Source organism: Carassius gibelio, chromosome B11 (assembly GCF_023724105.1).
Source record: "Carassius gibelio isolate Cgi1373 ecotype wild population from Czech Republic chromosome B11, carGib1.2-hapl.c, whole genome shotgun sequence".
In the NCBI taxonomy this organism is placed as follows: Eukaryota; Metazoa; Chordata; class Actinopteri; order Cypriniformes; family Cyprinidae; genus Carassius; species Carassius gibelio.
Window position 1 is genome coordinate 11513016 of NC_068406.1, and position 15659 is coordinate 11528674.

General features: G+C 35.3%; 1 protein-coding gene across 1 annotated transcript in view; it reads right to left on the reverse strand.

Annotated features, from left to right (window-relative positions):
- Positions 1–14670, reverse strand: part of LOC127967819 (caM kinase-like vesicle-associated protein) — a 48321-nt gene extending 33651 nt beyond the window's left edge. The window contains exon 1 of the mRNA XM_052568537.1: positions 14458–14670. The gene's annotated coding sequence lies outside the window, so the exon portion shown is untranslated. The remainder of the gene's footprint in view (positions 1–14457) is intronic.
- Between the last annotated feature and the right edge of the window lie 989 nt (positions 14671–15659).

Consider the following 15659-nt stretch of genomic DNA (forward strand, 5'->3'; position numbering starts at 1 on the left):
TTTTAGGAGGGCATTATCTATGCACGAACAGCTTGTAATGTTTCAAAGAGAAAGGAAAACTTGAAGTTGTATCATATGACCCCTTTTAAAAATTCAGAAAACAAAGATGACCTGCATCTCGGTGAGTCAAATTCAGCGAGTTATGACTGATTCAGTGAGTTTAATCGGTCCAGGAATTATAATTTGTGAGTTTGTGAATCTGTTTGACAATGTGTCCTTTAGAGGACAACTTCATTTGAAGGAGGTTTTTTTTTTTTTTTTTTTTTTTTTTTTTTTGACTATAAGCTCTTTTTCTGTCGTACTGTAGATTCAGTAATGTCAGAAAATCCAGGGTAGAAAACAATGGTCCATGAACACAGTGTGAAGCATCATGACAAACAAAGATTTCTATCTACTGCATGTTCACATAAAATGCTCATCCTTGTGTTGGTACAAGGCAGTGTCATTATTGTATTACAGATTTGTGTTTACTGCTACAGAAAGATGTTTTGTTGTAAAATAGCTCCACTGGAAACGAGGTATGGCAATCATTTCACAACATGGATCAAACCATATAGAAAAAAAATCTCAAGTTTAAGCCCCACTCCTCACACACTAATCTGACCATTCTGCACCACTATTGTTTGTTGCCTTGGTTACAAAGTCCCTCAATGGCATTTCCCTCTACAGTACCAGTAAATCAGCGAGCAAAAAAAAAAAGAAAACGCACATGGTTTGGGAGCATGATGTTATACAAGGCTAAATTTAGGAGCCGCCTGTTCTAGCACTCATCGCTCAGAATTAGGAGGGAAAAAAAGGAAATGTCCCGCTTTTTATCTAAGATCAGGCAGTTAAAATAGAACATTTACATGGACAGGAACATGGAGATGAGGTCTTTGTGTGGGTAAATGGAAGTACAGCGAACCACATGAATGAAAGCCTTCTGAATTAGAGCTTTCAAATACGCTTGGAAGTATTTGACAACATATCCCACGCACACTCAATTCATCTGTTGGATATGTTCTGCCTGACAAAGTCGACTACATTTTTATAAATCAATGAAGCTGCTCCTTCTCACTACATGCTCTGTCTCATCCCTCTCCGAATTAATCAGCTGGTATACAAATACAGAATTGATCAACAATAATAGCCAATCTCCAATCAACAGTCCAGTCACCACTTACATTTCTCAGCATCTCTGTTGGTTCCCACCTGCACTTAATCAGCCATCATCTCACCTGCCGTTGACCATCACCTCATCTAGACACACATATACTGTAGGTACTCATCTTATACCCTCAGTGCCTGGTCTCATTGTGCACTATATTGTTTGAACTTACCTGAATACTTATCTGTGGATTGTTGTCTTCAAGTAATCTTATGTCTTCATTGTTACCTGTTTTTCCAGCCATTGCTTGCATGAGAAACTGACTTTTATTTTAGTTGCAATTCTGTGAATTACACTACACACCCGCTGCAATAAACCACTGTTTTGGAGGTTACCATTGTGTATCCTCTACTGTCGTGAAAGAAGACCAGACCACTTAACAAGTGATTGAGTATAGATAGCCGATCTGCTGAAACTGAATCTGTAGAAGAAATTCTGTGCTCCATCAATCAAAATGGATGCAGTACGGAGATGTATATTAAGGAATTTATCCATTATTGTCATTTTGTAACCTAGAAGGACCAATATCTCATTGACTTGTTTTGGATTGGATAACACCATCACCTACTGTAGCACAACTAATACCACCAGGCAATCCCATCCAGACAGCTACTATATTTAGACTGGGTGTTGTGAATTTGTGGCTCTCCCTTTAAAGATTGAGGTGAATCAGTAAGGTGGAGGATTTTTCCATCAGGTTCGTCTGCAAGGCAAGGACATCAAAACAAGCAGTTCTAAGTCAGCCCTTATCGAATAAGTAACTTAGTTCTGTGCCAGTCCATAAGGCTGCTCCAGTCTTACATTCTGTTCTTGTCAATGCCCTGTTAGATTTTGCTTCAGCCCAGAAGTCAGCTCAGAAGCCCATGCCAGCCTTGGTACTCCATCAAATACCCGCTCAATCCACAGAGCAACCTCACTCTGCTCCAGCAGTCCACTCCAGTGTCTGCTCCAGGGCCAGCTTCACACTCACAATTAGGGCCTTTTTATTCCTGCTCACTCATGCATTTTGCAGATTGGATATATATATATATATATATATATATATATATATATATATATATATATATATATATATATATATATATATATATATATATATATATATATATATATATATATATATATGATTTGTTAAAAGTTTCCATTTACATTTGGCCACATAAATGTGTCGACAAAAATGATAGAAATCCCACGCTATATTTAAATTTAAATAGAGTTCATGTCAACGAATGCAACAAATAAGTTCCTGCATTTTATTTATTATCAGCTCACTTCCAGATTACAGACTGCAACAGGAAAGAGTGCAGCATTAACACAGAATTATCTTTTAAATGAAGATGATTTTGTGTTGAGCATCTGCTTCTTACTTTTCAGTTTTATCTGCGGCAATTTGCGTGTCGGCTTGCTGAACTCAGTTCATCTGCAGTGATGTGTGTTGCATTAGCTCTGGCATATTTTATCTTAATTTGGCTCAGACCACCTCCTGAAGTGATTTAAAGGGGTCTTATTATGCTTTTGAATTTTAGTTTATTTTCGGTGTGTAGTGTTTATGTTTGGGCATAAAATAGATCTACAAAGTCACAAATCTCAAAGTCCATCTAAACCCATCTAAAAAGCAATTTGAAAAGGAGTCTTTTTCATATCTATTCATATTTTGCTGTTATCTTGTGCATGCTACATGTTCACATGGATGTGGCACAATTGTTTTCTGGTGCATTTTGACTGAAGATGAACATGGAATTGCCTTTGACTTGTCAAGTGCAGAGAGGCTTCTTAAATAGTTCCAAGAGTGAATATCAGGCAACACATTCAGCTTTTACACACAAGGGTGGATTGTGACTCCATCAACCGTGTACAAATACGCTACCTGTCAGAGCTCGAGGAGATTGCTCTTTATTGATCTCTACATAGACATTCATGCAAACACAGGCCAAATACTCGATCCTGGCAGTTTTAATGAAAATGGATTTTACCCGTCCTTCACCTGAAAGTGTGACTCTGTCCACTGGATCATCCAGTGCTGTTGCACGGCGTCCCTCTGCAAATATAATTAAATCACCACATTTGTTGACAGCCAACTTAAAAAAATAAAAAAATAAAAAATTAATAAGGACAGGCAATAACTTACATGGACATTTTAATGTGTTGGTTGCTGTCAATCAAATAATGTTTCTATTGGGGCGCAAACAGAGAAAGAGCATGCAGGAAACCCTGAGTGCAGTATAAATCTACTGTCAAAAATGCTGCAGAATAAAAAGGAGTGTGCCCTTGAGATGGCATGAGGGGGGGGCATCCAAAATATAAGTGGATTAAACAGACTTTATGTTTCATAAAAACAACTGTTTGCATATCAAAAACAGCCATTATAGCTTGTCTTATTATTCATTTATTTTGCTGTAGTTCTCTGACATAAATTGACAATGATGGATGTGTTAACATAACGAAATGTTAAACTGCACAATAAAAGAAGTTTAAAAAGCATGTGAGAAAAGATGTGATGCTCAGATGATGTCATGCATCATGGGAATAAAGTCATCATAATTCCTCAACGATTCAGAGAGATGAAAATGTCTTCAGTGACAGCATGAATCAATGTGGAGGTGAAATATTAATAAATTTTTGATTTAAAATTCCCCTTCAAATTCGCTATTTATGGGCGCTATCAGCTGGAGTGGAGCTTTGAAGTTGCCTCATGCCACAAGTAACCCTTTCAGCAGAGAGCTGAGCTTCAGCTATGATTTACTATCCTTTTGTCTCTGAGAAAGTCTTGGCGTCATCGTATACTATGTTTACATGAAAATAAAGGAACTCATTCCCTTCAGTCAATGTAACTGAGTGTCTAGACATATTTCTTTCTTTCTTTTTACTATTGGATAAAGAATGGTTTGCCAAAAGATGATTGACACACATGTGGTGATGGAACATTTTGGACACATCACTCTGTCCCCAAGAAGCAGCAAAAAGCCTGCAGCCTAAAAAAAAAACTTTTCCAGCTGGGACATTTTCAGTAGTATCAAATCTTAAATCTGAAATTTTGGTTGGTAGGTGGTGCAGAGCTGAACAGGATCATTCTCTTAATAAAAACGGCCATACATATAATGTAGAATAATTTGTCACAATGATTATGCTAAAGTAAAATCTCCTTTTATAATTTCTCCCCAAGAGACATAGTGCTGCCAGTGATGATGACTCCTTACATCATAAAGATCAAGAAAATGGAATAATCTAACCTCTATTTGTCGCCACACAACCAAGGATGGTGCACTTTGTTTCAGTCAGTTTTATGCATGTGACTCAGTGTAGCTTTAACCAAAATACTACTTTATTCCCAACACCATTAACATATTATGCTGATAAGTCACTGCTTTCTGTGAATAAGAAATTCACTAAATACCAGTAAGGTAAGGATTTCTGGGATTGTGCTAAAGCTAACATGCTCCTGGCCAACACAAATTACTTTAAACACAATCATTCAGTGAGACAAAATATGGCTGCTTCCTCCACTTTTGCTGATGGGGTGGCATTTTCAGCTTGTGTGATTTTTTTAGCACCTCCACCAGATTAATATACTCTTAGATACACAAAGAGAGGCTCACCCTTATTGTTATCTCTAAGGAAAGGTCAAAGGAATGCAAACATAGTGCCCCAGGGGTCAGTTACCTATTGATTGTGGTCTTCAACACTAATGACCTACAAATAAATATACAAATGAGCATCCTGGTTCCTGACAGAAGATGCTAAAATAAATATTAGCTTTTATTGAATGAAATCTAATAGTTATATTTTAATTATTTATCGCAAGGTCTGAAGCGCATGGCACAGGTGCACTTAGGGCATGTCTCAATCCACTTTTGCTAGTTTGCTGGTAGAAAAATATGGTCAGCATTAGAGGTCGACCAATAGTGGATTTTGCCAATACTGATAGCTAGGTTGGACCACACTGGCCGATACCGATTAATTAACCGATAGTTTTAAAATGGATTAAAAAAAAACTGTTACTGAACCATACTAGTATTAGTAGTAATAAGTATAATAATAAAAGTACCATATTTTCTATAAGTCACACCTGAGTATAAGTCGCATCAGTCCAAAAATACGTCATGATGAGGAAAAAAACATGTTGTGAATATTGACCCTTATCTTTAATTTTTTTTTCTTTCCCATATATATATATATATATATATATATATATATATATATATATATATATATATATATATATATATATATATATATATATATATAATATTTGTACTACATACCCCACAATTCCAAGTAGACTACAATACCCATGCAAGTGCACTACATTACCCATACACTTCCTGGTCAAGGTCTATAAGTAGACCTCACTTCCTTTCATTGTTTCTCTTCCTTTGGTAAGGTGTGGGTTTTTGAATGGACACCCAACTATGTCCTTTGAGTCCTTTCCTTAAGATGCGTTAAGTAAGTTTGTTTGCCAATTTATTGTTTGGATCGAGTATATATATGTGTTTGTTGATGAATTGAGTTGATTTATTTTATTCTACTGTTTGTAGTGACTTAAGACCATCTTGTACATCCTGCACATCTTGTACATGTTGCCCATCCAGTTCATCCTGTCCATCCCCATGTTATGGGAACTGTCTATGAATAATCATCTTGAACTTAAAATAAAAGAGAGCAAAGGACTGGTATCTCTCCGGTGTTTTAATCAGACACACCATCAAGTTTCTACACCTCCGATGAACTTTGGATATATTAACATCTGATATCCAACAAAACATATATAAGTCCCACTGGACTATAAGTCGCATTTATTTAGATCCAAGAACCAAAAGAAAACATTACCGTCTACAGCCGCGAGAGGGCGCTCTATGCTGCTCAGTGTAGACTACAGGAGCACTGAGCAGCATAGAGCGCCCTCTCGCGGCTGTAGACGGAAATATTTTCTCTTGGTTCATGTCAATTTAATTTTGATAAATAAGTCGCACCTGATTATAAGTAGCAGGACAAGCCAAACTATGAAAAAAAGTGTGACTTATAGTCTGGAAAATACTAATAAAAATAAAAATAATACTAATAACAGTAATCGTAATAGTAATAGTAAATGTTGAAATTACCACACTCTAATAGGACCCTATGAAATCTGTTCATTTTTTCCTAAATTCCATCTTATTTATAATTTATTTTCAATAGTTAAATACTTTTCAATAGTTCAATAGTTAAATGAAAGTTTATTAATCATAAAGCAAGTCTAATTAATTGAAATCAAGAAACTTTTACATTTTCACATCAATTTTTTAAAAGTTTAACAAAAATTACATGTTTAGGGCCCTATGAAATGTTTTATTTTTTCTCACCATATTTTTTATTGTTCCCAAATTCTGTTTTAGCATGTATAATTGTTGAGATGTTGTGTTCCTTAAAAAATAATGTTTGTTTCATTTTAGTAGTAGTAATAGGCTACGTACATTCTACTGTAAAATAGACCAGACTTTTATTTTGACGAGCTTCTGTGAATATCTTTACAATTCTGTGCATGTAATATAATGCTTTTGCTCAAATCAAATGGTCTAATGCTCATGAAGTGCCTCTCAGAGCAGTTCTGGAGATGTTCTTTATGTGTTTCATCCTCATTTAGTGAGACGGCAGATGCTGAAATCACAGCGTAATGCGTGCTAAACTGTGGATTTTGTGTTCATGAATGGATTCCGCGATCCTTTCTAACCAGCACAATGTATACTCTCACACTTTAACTGCTTCTATCCTTGAACACGTAATGATTATCTTATCAAAATAAAAGAGCAGCGCTGAGTCTAAGAGAACTCACCTGTGTCACACACACTCCCAACACGTCACGTTCAACTCGAGCAGCGGTCTAAAACTGTTTATTTATTCACCAAAACGAGACAAGTTTACCTCAAGAATAAATAATGAGTTCAGTGTTTAAAAAATGGAGAGAGAAAAAGAGTGAATGGAAAGAGAGATCTATATTATAGCTTTATAAATTAAGCATATAAACTTTTTTAGAGCCACAGGAAAAAACTGGAAAAAGCTAATGCATTGTCACGCTGAATAATACACTTTGTGGTGTTGAGATTAAAGGCGGTCGCACACTGGACGAAAAGCGCTGCGTCGCGTCGCGCCACATGTAGGAGAACTCGAGGTATCGCACACCGGAAGCGCACATTCTATATGCGTGAGCTCAATTTCGCAGCAAGATGGGAGAGTTTTAACTTCATCTATTATTTTAATTTTAAATATATGATTTTAATTGATAAAAGCTGAGTTTTGAACGTTAATTAATGAAAAGAATATGTGTTATAATAAGTCTGTTATTGTTTTGTTGTATCTGTTGTCTGGGCAAGCTGTGCAGCTGAAAACGTAACCAAACACTTTGTAATGTTTTATTTGAATGAAACAAGTGTGCTGTACTTTAATTTCAGTTTCAGTTTATAACATCTGGGTTTTTTAATATAAAACTATGCGGATGGCGCTCTGTGGCGTGGCAGAAATTTGAACAGCGTTCTGAGTCATAGCTGGGCGCCGCGGACAGACGCCGAATGGCGCCGCCGGTGTGTGTACACCCATAGAGAATAATGTGTTCGAATTTTAAAGACGTGGCGCGACACGACGTGGCGCTGCGCTTCTCGTCCGGTGTGCGACCCCCTTAAGGGGGAAAATCCCACAAAATTTAAACTTTAGGTTTCATTTGTTTGGTTCTTTTTTGCATCTCAATCCCTTGTTATTTTTATCAAGAGTTAACTGTAAACTGTGCAAACATGACATTTTGCTGAAAATAAATGCCTTGCTTTGCTTTCTTTGGTTTACACTGGAAGTTATCTGTTAGCTGCTAAACTATAATTACTATAACTATAACTGAAACTAAATAAAATAAAAACTAAATAGAAATTTGTTTGCAAAATAAAAACTAAACTAACTAAACCATTCATGAAACTAACTAAAACTAAATTTACATTTAAAGCTAAATTGAAAACGATATGAAAATAAAAACTGATTTAAAAAAGCAAAACTATAATAACCTTGCTAGCAACGGACGCAACCTGGAAAGCTATCGGCATGGATTTTCGCCGATAACCAATTGTACCAGCAATCAACTATTTGCTGCAAAATCTATAAATCGGTCGACCTCTAGTCAGCACACCATGCATATCATCAAAAAGGGTTGTACCTATCTTAATGAGTCATGGGTGTGTTTTGGGCATAACATACGATAAACCAATCAGAGTCTCATCTCCCACTCCTTATTCACTATTTATATGGTGGAATTTGCAAGAGCAAAGGATGAATGCTTCTCCAGAGGGGAAACATATCTGCTCATATGTGAGGTTAAAGCAGACACAATAACAATCTTTTACGTTTTAGTTGGTCAACTGTCTTTAAATAGCAACATGCGAACAATGAACCCACCTTGTTTTCAGTCCAGCATGCCCGTGGGCAAATAGATGGGCACAAGTGCATTTGCTATTTAAACAACTTGGTGCAAAACACTAATTTAAGCCCCGTGTCAGGCTTAAATTAGCAAAACACTTGCATTGCACCTAGTGTTGAATTGGGCCGGGTGTATGATTGGATCCTAAGTGACAGTTTGAAGCTGATGGCATCAAGACTGTCTTTTCTTTTTTCTGATTTGACTACTGCATTAAAATTTATGGTTAAATATAAAGTTCATTTTAAGGCTGCTTAGTGACTTTTAATGTTTTATGTAAAGGATCAATGCTACATAAAAGCAGTAGTAAAATACGCCAGCTGTGGCCCACCTCAGAAGCTGTTCACAACACCGTTCAGAGTTCAACTCCTCAACAGTGAGGCGATGTCAACCATCTACATTGCGAGAATATCACTCGCATATGCGTCTAAATTTTACTCTGGGTGACTAAATGATGTCTATCGTTAGCCATTGGCTAATAAATACTTAGATTTTCTTGCCAGTGTGTGTGTGTTCAAGGCTTTTATAAGATTAGCACATTTTCACTAGCGGAACACTGACTAAGCGCTTGAGAGTTTCTCTCTCCATCAAGCGATCTGTACTTTTTCAGTTAATCTCAATGGATGCACAGCGTACCTGTATTTGCTGAACTATAAACTGTGTACTGTAAAAGACTCGCCGTTGCTTTTATAATAGTGCTGTTGCTCACACATGCAAAGAGAGAGAGAACAAGAGTCTTACCACAGTGAATCGACACACTACATGTAAACTATATTCTTTGTTGTATTTCCTGTCAAAATAATGGAGTTCATTAGAGCTCGTTTTGAATTATTCAGCTTTTAAAAACAAGCAGAAGATATGCCGGTTTCTCCGGTAGTGGGTGGGGCTTATGCAAAAATGGCCAATTTCATTGGCTGGCGCTGAACTACAGTATCACTGCCCCTGTTTTGATTTCAGCAAATCAGTTCGACCGAACACAGACAATGTGATTAATATTCTGTGGCATTTTACAATGTGATTAGTAAGCTGTGGCATTTTACAAAGATAAATTGATTGGAATCACATGATATAAATATATAATATATATTTGTGCATGTGTGTGTAAAATAGTATATCAGTCTGGTGAGTAAACTGAAAAATTTACTAGCCAATGACGATTATATTGCCAAGGTGTGTGTGCCAACGGGTTGTGCTGTGTAGCAGAATTGAACAGAACGATGACAAGCCAAACTTCTTTTAACCTGAAAATGCTGCTTAAGGCACAAGACATCCATATAGCATGTTTATTTTTTATTTTATTTATTTATTTCCATAAAAAATAGTGCAGGTGGATGGCAGAACACATTCTGTGTGAACAGCCCTGTAATAATGCAGCAACAGAGCAGCCTTTTGCAAATGCCATTGCCAGTATTTAATTATCATCAATTATAATTTATTTCTATACTCATAATTTCTGCAGTTAAAATGTCTATACACATTTCTCTGAACAGCAAAAGAAAGAATGAATAAAGGAACTTTTTTGTGGTAATACAGATTAAGGTTCTGTGCTGCATTTGCAGTGTAAAGACGTCATTAGGCTTTTCTGTCTGGATCATTTTGCACCAGGTAAAACATTATGTGCATAACATGTTCATATCTTCATCTTAACAAAAAAAGATATGTTCTTATACCTTGATACCGTCCAATGTTTTAGAGACTGAGTGCAATGTACTTCTACCTACTGTATGTGTTAAAAATAAAGCAATGGAGAATATGCATGGCATTCTAAATTTGAATTCCTTAGAGATGAAAAGCAAGGTCAGACCTTATTCAGAGAACTGATTAATTAAGCAAAGTTTCTGAGTGTTACTGCTTTTTTATAAAGCATCAGCATTTCAATAAATCGGCCAAGTTTCCAACTGAATGTCTTTTTTTTTTTGGTACAATCATAACTGAAGAACCTTCTTGTGCAAAATAAACAATAAATAAATGATTCCCAGCACAAATTCCTGCAAACATTTACAGTACTATAATGGTCAAGTTGATTGCTTTAATCTGCTATCCAATTTATTATAACATTTGTCTAGATCTACTTACTGGAATACAGTCTATAAAACTCACTCAGGAGTCTTGGCATAGCAGGCAACGTGAATCTTGCAGCTTTTCCTGATCCCTTTGACTTGTTCAATATCAATATCATTCCTATCAATAAAAGTGGCAGCGTTTAATTTACTTGAAGGCAGTGTTCACAGTACGCTAGTCCTACACAATCTTTAAATACTGATTATACAACTTCTCAGCATTTACAGTCCCATAATTCAATCTGCAAATTTCCTTCAAAAGTGTGATAATATTTATATCATATTTTAAAAGTTATAGTCCATCTCTTCGGGGTAAATAATAGAAAACATCATAAAGAGGCAGGGATCTGCAAGAAAAAGACATGGGACCTCACTTCATGACCAGTGAATTTAAAGGAATAGTTCACCAAAAAAATTAAAATCTGCTAAAAAAAATTCCTCACCTGCAGACCATCCAAGATGAGTTTGTTTCTTCATTGAAAGAGATTTGGAAGTATTTAGCATTACATCACTTGCTCACCAGTGAATCCTCTGCAGTGAATGGGTGCCATCATAATAAGAGTCCAAACAGCAGATATAAACATCACAATAACCCACACCACTCCAGTACACCAACATCTTGTGAAGTGAAAGCTGTGTGTTTGTATGAAACAAATCCATCACTGAGGCATTTTAACTTTAAACCATCGCTTCTGGCTAAAGAAAAAAAAAAAAAAACATTCCATAATCCATAATAACATTTCCTCCAGTGGAAAAGTCCCTGTTGTCCACTCACATCAAAATCCACAACATTTTTGTTTAAAACTGTTAATGAACGGTGCTTGATCTGTGCATATTTATCTCCTGATTCACAAAAGATTATTATTATTTATTTATTTTTACTGGTGAAAGAAATATTATGAATAGAGAAACGGTTTGTTCAGAATGTCTTGGAGGATTTATTACATTACCGTACATTCATTTCATTAGTTGATGGACTTGAATCATGTGGATTACTTGAGGATTATTGTGATGTTTTTATCAGTGGCACCCACTGTAGAGGATCCAATGGTGAGCAATAGATGCAATCCTAACTTCATTCATAAAACATTGAATACTGATATTTAAAATTACAAAAAGAATAATAATAATAATAATAATAATAATACTTTGTGAAATTAAAACCGCCAGTAGGTGACATCAAGTCACTGTTAAGAAGTGAGTTATTGCGATTGAACAGAATCATTTAAATGGTTGATTCATTCAGGAACGAAACACAGTCATGTTGCTCAGAGACGTAAAACAGTGCTGTGGCTGTGTTTGGAATTATTTCTGTTGGCAAAAACAGACAATATGGTGTCTAAAACATAAGTCTCTTAATAATCACTTTGTTTTGCTGAACTGTTGTATAAAATAAAATGGAAAAAAAATGGTGCTCGGTCTTCGTGTGACATTTAACTAACTTTATGCTATATAAAATTGTATAAATAAATACATTTTCTGCCCCCATATCTTGAATTTTCTGATCATTATTCATGTGTTTTAATACTGAATCATGCAGTGAAAGAACACACACATGCACTAGGCTAACCTACTATACTTCTTTATGTAGGCCTAATGTATGCGGGCAGTCTGTAGGTGTGTGTGTGTGTGTGTTTTTTTTTTTTTTTTTGAAATATACTTGATAATGACAATTTGCACATCATTAAAACAATATTTACGATATTATCGCAAATTATATATATCACACACCCAAGGCAATATCACAAATAAATTCAGTTGTTATTGTTTTTGGTATTGACACCTTCAAGTTACTAGTCCAATTGGGCAAGAAAATGTATCTTTCATTTGCCAGTCCAAAAGCATTCACTTGTCCCGGACAAGCGGACAAACTTTAATATCTAGCCCTGAAATGGATCAATAGTTTTCCCAAGAGTGCTTGCAAAAGACCACCTGAGACACAAAGATATGCCCCATATGCCCCATACTCATATGCCCCATACTCTCCTGAAATTAACAATGTAATTTCTGATTAGTTTGATGCGCTGGCAGCAGAACAGCTTATGTTATGCATGGACACAAGAGGATGTCTGCAAAACGTTGGTTCAACTATCCAGAGGCAGTATGGACAGTATTGTTCACATTATGGACTTCAGTTCTCAGCTCATGGTCCAACAGTGTGGAGGAACTCTGGTGTTTATCACTGGAGTAGTACTGTATTGTGAGATAGCTGGTTTTATGCTGCCAGTCATGTTTCAGCACCACGGACAGCAACACTATCTGCACAGCCCACAAGAAGCAATTAAAGCATTACTCCACCCCAAAATGGAAATTTTGTCATTAATCACATGTCATTCCAAACCCGTAAAAGCTTTGTTCAGCTTCAAAAAAAAAAAAAAAAAAAAAAAAAAAAAAATTCAGTAGTTCAACTATAACATTATGTAGTGACGAGAATACTTTTTGAAAACAAAAATAACGATAAATTAATTCAACAATTTGTCTCCTCTGTATTTCTGCATCAACGTAGCACCATTTTGTTGGCAGATGGACTATCCTGACGATGTCTTTCATACTTTTCTAGACCTTGATGGTATAATTTACTTGGCAGTTAATGGGACAGTCACAAGCCTCTTGATTTCCATCCAAAATATATCTCAAATTGTGTTCTGAAGATGAACAAAGCTTTTACAGGTTTGGAACAACATGAGGTAAGTGATTAATGACAAAATTTTCATTTTGGGGTGGACTAACCCTTTAATTTAAGTACTACAAACTTCAAGAAAGCAAGTTATAAGTTATACAAACCATATTAGACAACTGACTACTGAATAAACTATGGTGAGTTGGCTAAGTAAAATATATTTGCATTAACACAATATTGCTTTATGTAACTGTTTGTTAAAAGTGAAAAATTTGATTTGTGGGAGGGGTGTTTTTGTGTTAACAACTGATCATGCAGCAGGAGATGGTCAACTTTTATACTTCATCTTCATAAAGATGAAATGGGTTTAAGGTATTCCCTCTCAAAACAAATGAAAATAAAACAAGTTCTTAGGCACAGATCATTTGGGGCTAGTGACTTTATTATGAATGAATGCATGTGTCTATCATTCCCTAATGATGGCTATCCTTTCAACAAGTAGCTCATCATTTATCAATTATTAATTTGCATAATTTGTTTTAATAAGCAATTTGGTTTATATTAATCACATCAAAACGTCTAATAGGCTAAAGACTCTCAGATTAAGCTATAAAAGATGTTACATTATATTACTTTTCAGTATAATTGTTATTTAATATAAATAGATTATACTACTGTACATTATTTATCATATAGACTTTTTTTTTCATTTTAGGATTACCAGAAAACCATTTTGTTTTAAACAGGTTTAGACGCATCACATTAAAAAGTCTTCAGCAGCAGTGCGTTTTTCATGCAGCGCGTCACATAAAATAAATAAATAAATAAATAATTATATATATATATATATATATATATATATATATATATATATATATATATATATATATATATATATATATATATATATATATATATATATATAACAGATTTCTTAAGTTTAGTGTCTATTTTAAATCTATTTTGGGATTACTCCGTACTTATGTAATCACACTGCTCTGCAACATTCATTCAACACTCGTGTAAAGTGTGACCAAACCAGTGTAGGCTATACTGAGTAACGTTCAGCATCGATCTGCTTTTAAAGTTATTATTTGTCGAATATAGCCTACAAAAATATTTTCTTCGACGGATTTTGCGTACTAATCCACTCCACAGACTTAGGTTCTGTTCAACACAGTGTCATTAATGTAAAACTTACTTTTCCAGTCGTAAACAGACGTGAAATGTCCTCAGGTTTTCAGTCCAGAAGTCTTCTGGACAAATTGAACTTCTTTTCGCTGTCCGTTAAGTTCTGACGGCTATTCTCTTCTCGGTAACGGTCGCAAATTCCGCGGGTGCCTTCCCATCTGTTTCGCGCTGGCGGGTTTTTTTTTCTCAGTAGCGAGAGGATGATGGAGATGAGCGCGCGAGCGAGAGGGAGAGAGAGAGAGATGGTGAGAGTTGCGCGCGTGAGAGAAGTAATGCGCGCTAATGTGACAGGCGTTTGTAGGGGTGTGGCCATCTAATGTCATAAGAGCAAATATTAAGAACATAACGTGTGATTTTGACTTGGTCTGTTGCTGCTCATAATAATAAAAAATAAAGCTCGATACTCGTATCTTTTAATTAGTTAATGAGGCAAATCACACTTTTATAAAACTGGGCAAAACAGAAAGAGAGAAACCGTTTATAAAACCACTTTATGAGATAAGATGAAAGAAAAATCATCCTTTATATCTTCAATGTTCAAATGGATAAAACGGTATAGTTTGTATAAGAAATTATTAGATTTGCAGCATATGAAGAACAGCATTAAAAATGAGCAGCTTGTGCATCATTATAAAGACAAATTATGATTAATGTATATTAAGGAATAATAAATAGGAAACACCAAACTGTTTTTTTTTTCCATTATCAATAAGCATGATAATCTCTCAACCTCACTAAATAATTACAGCAAAATAACTGTTATCATTAACATTATCTGTCCAATGCACCATTAAAATAACTAAGGAATTAATATTGATTATCATTTCTCCATAAGTGTTCATTCAACTAATGACTGAATACATGGCTGGTTAAGTATATTTATTACAAAGTCAAAGAAAAGAAGGGTGAATTACAATAAAACAGTCTTTTTTATAAATATGTCTAATCGTAAAACTGGTCTATACAAGTGTCTAATTTGGGGAAAACAGGAATTCACTGTCAACACCTGATCATGCATCACAGGAAAGACTTTTACACATCATCATAAGAAGAAAGTGTGATTAAGGTCTGGCACCGTCAACTTGAAACAAATTCACAAAGTAACTGCATCCAAAGACAATCCTTTAAGCACACAAATTGAATGTCTGACTGTTTTCTTTATGAATGAATTCATGTAATTCCCTGGTGATGACTGTTGATCTTTACTGGATG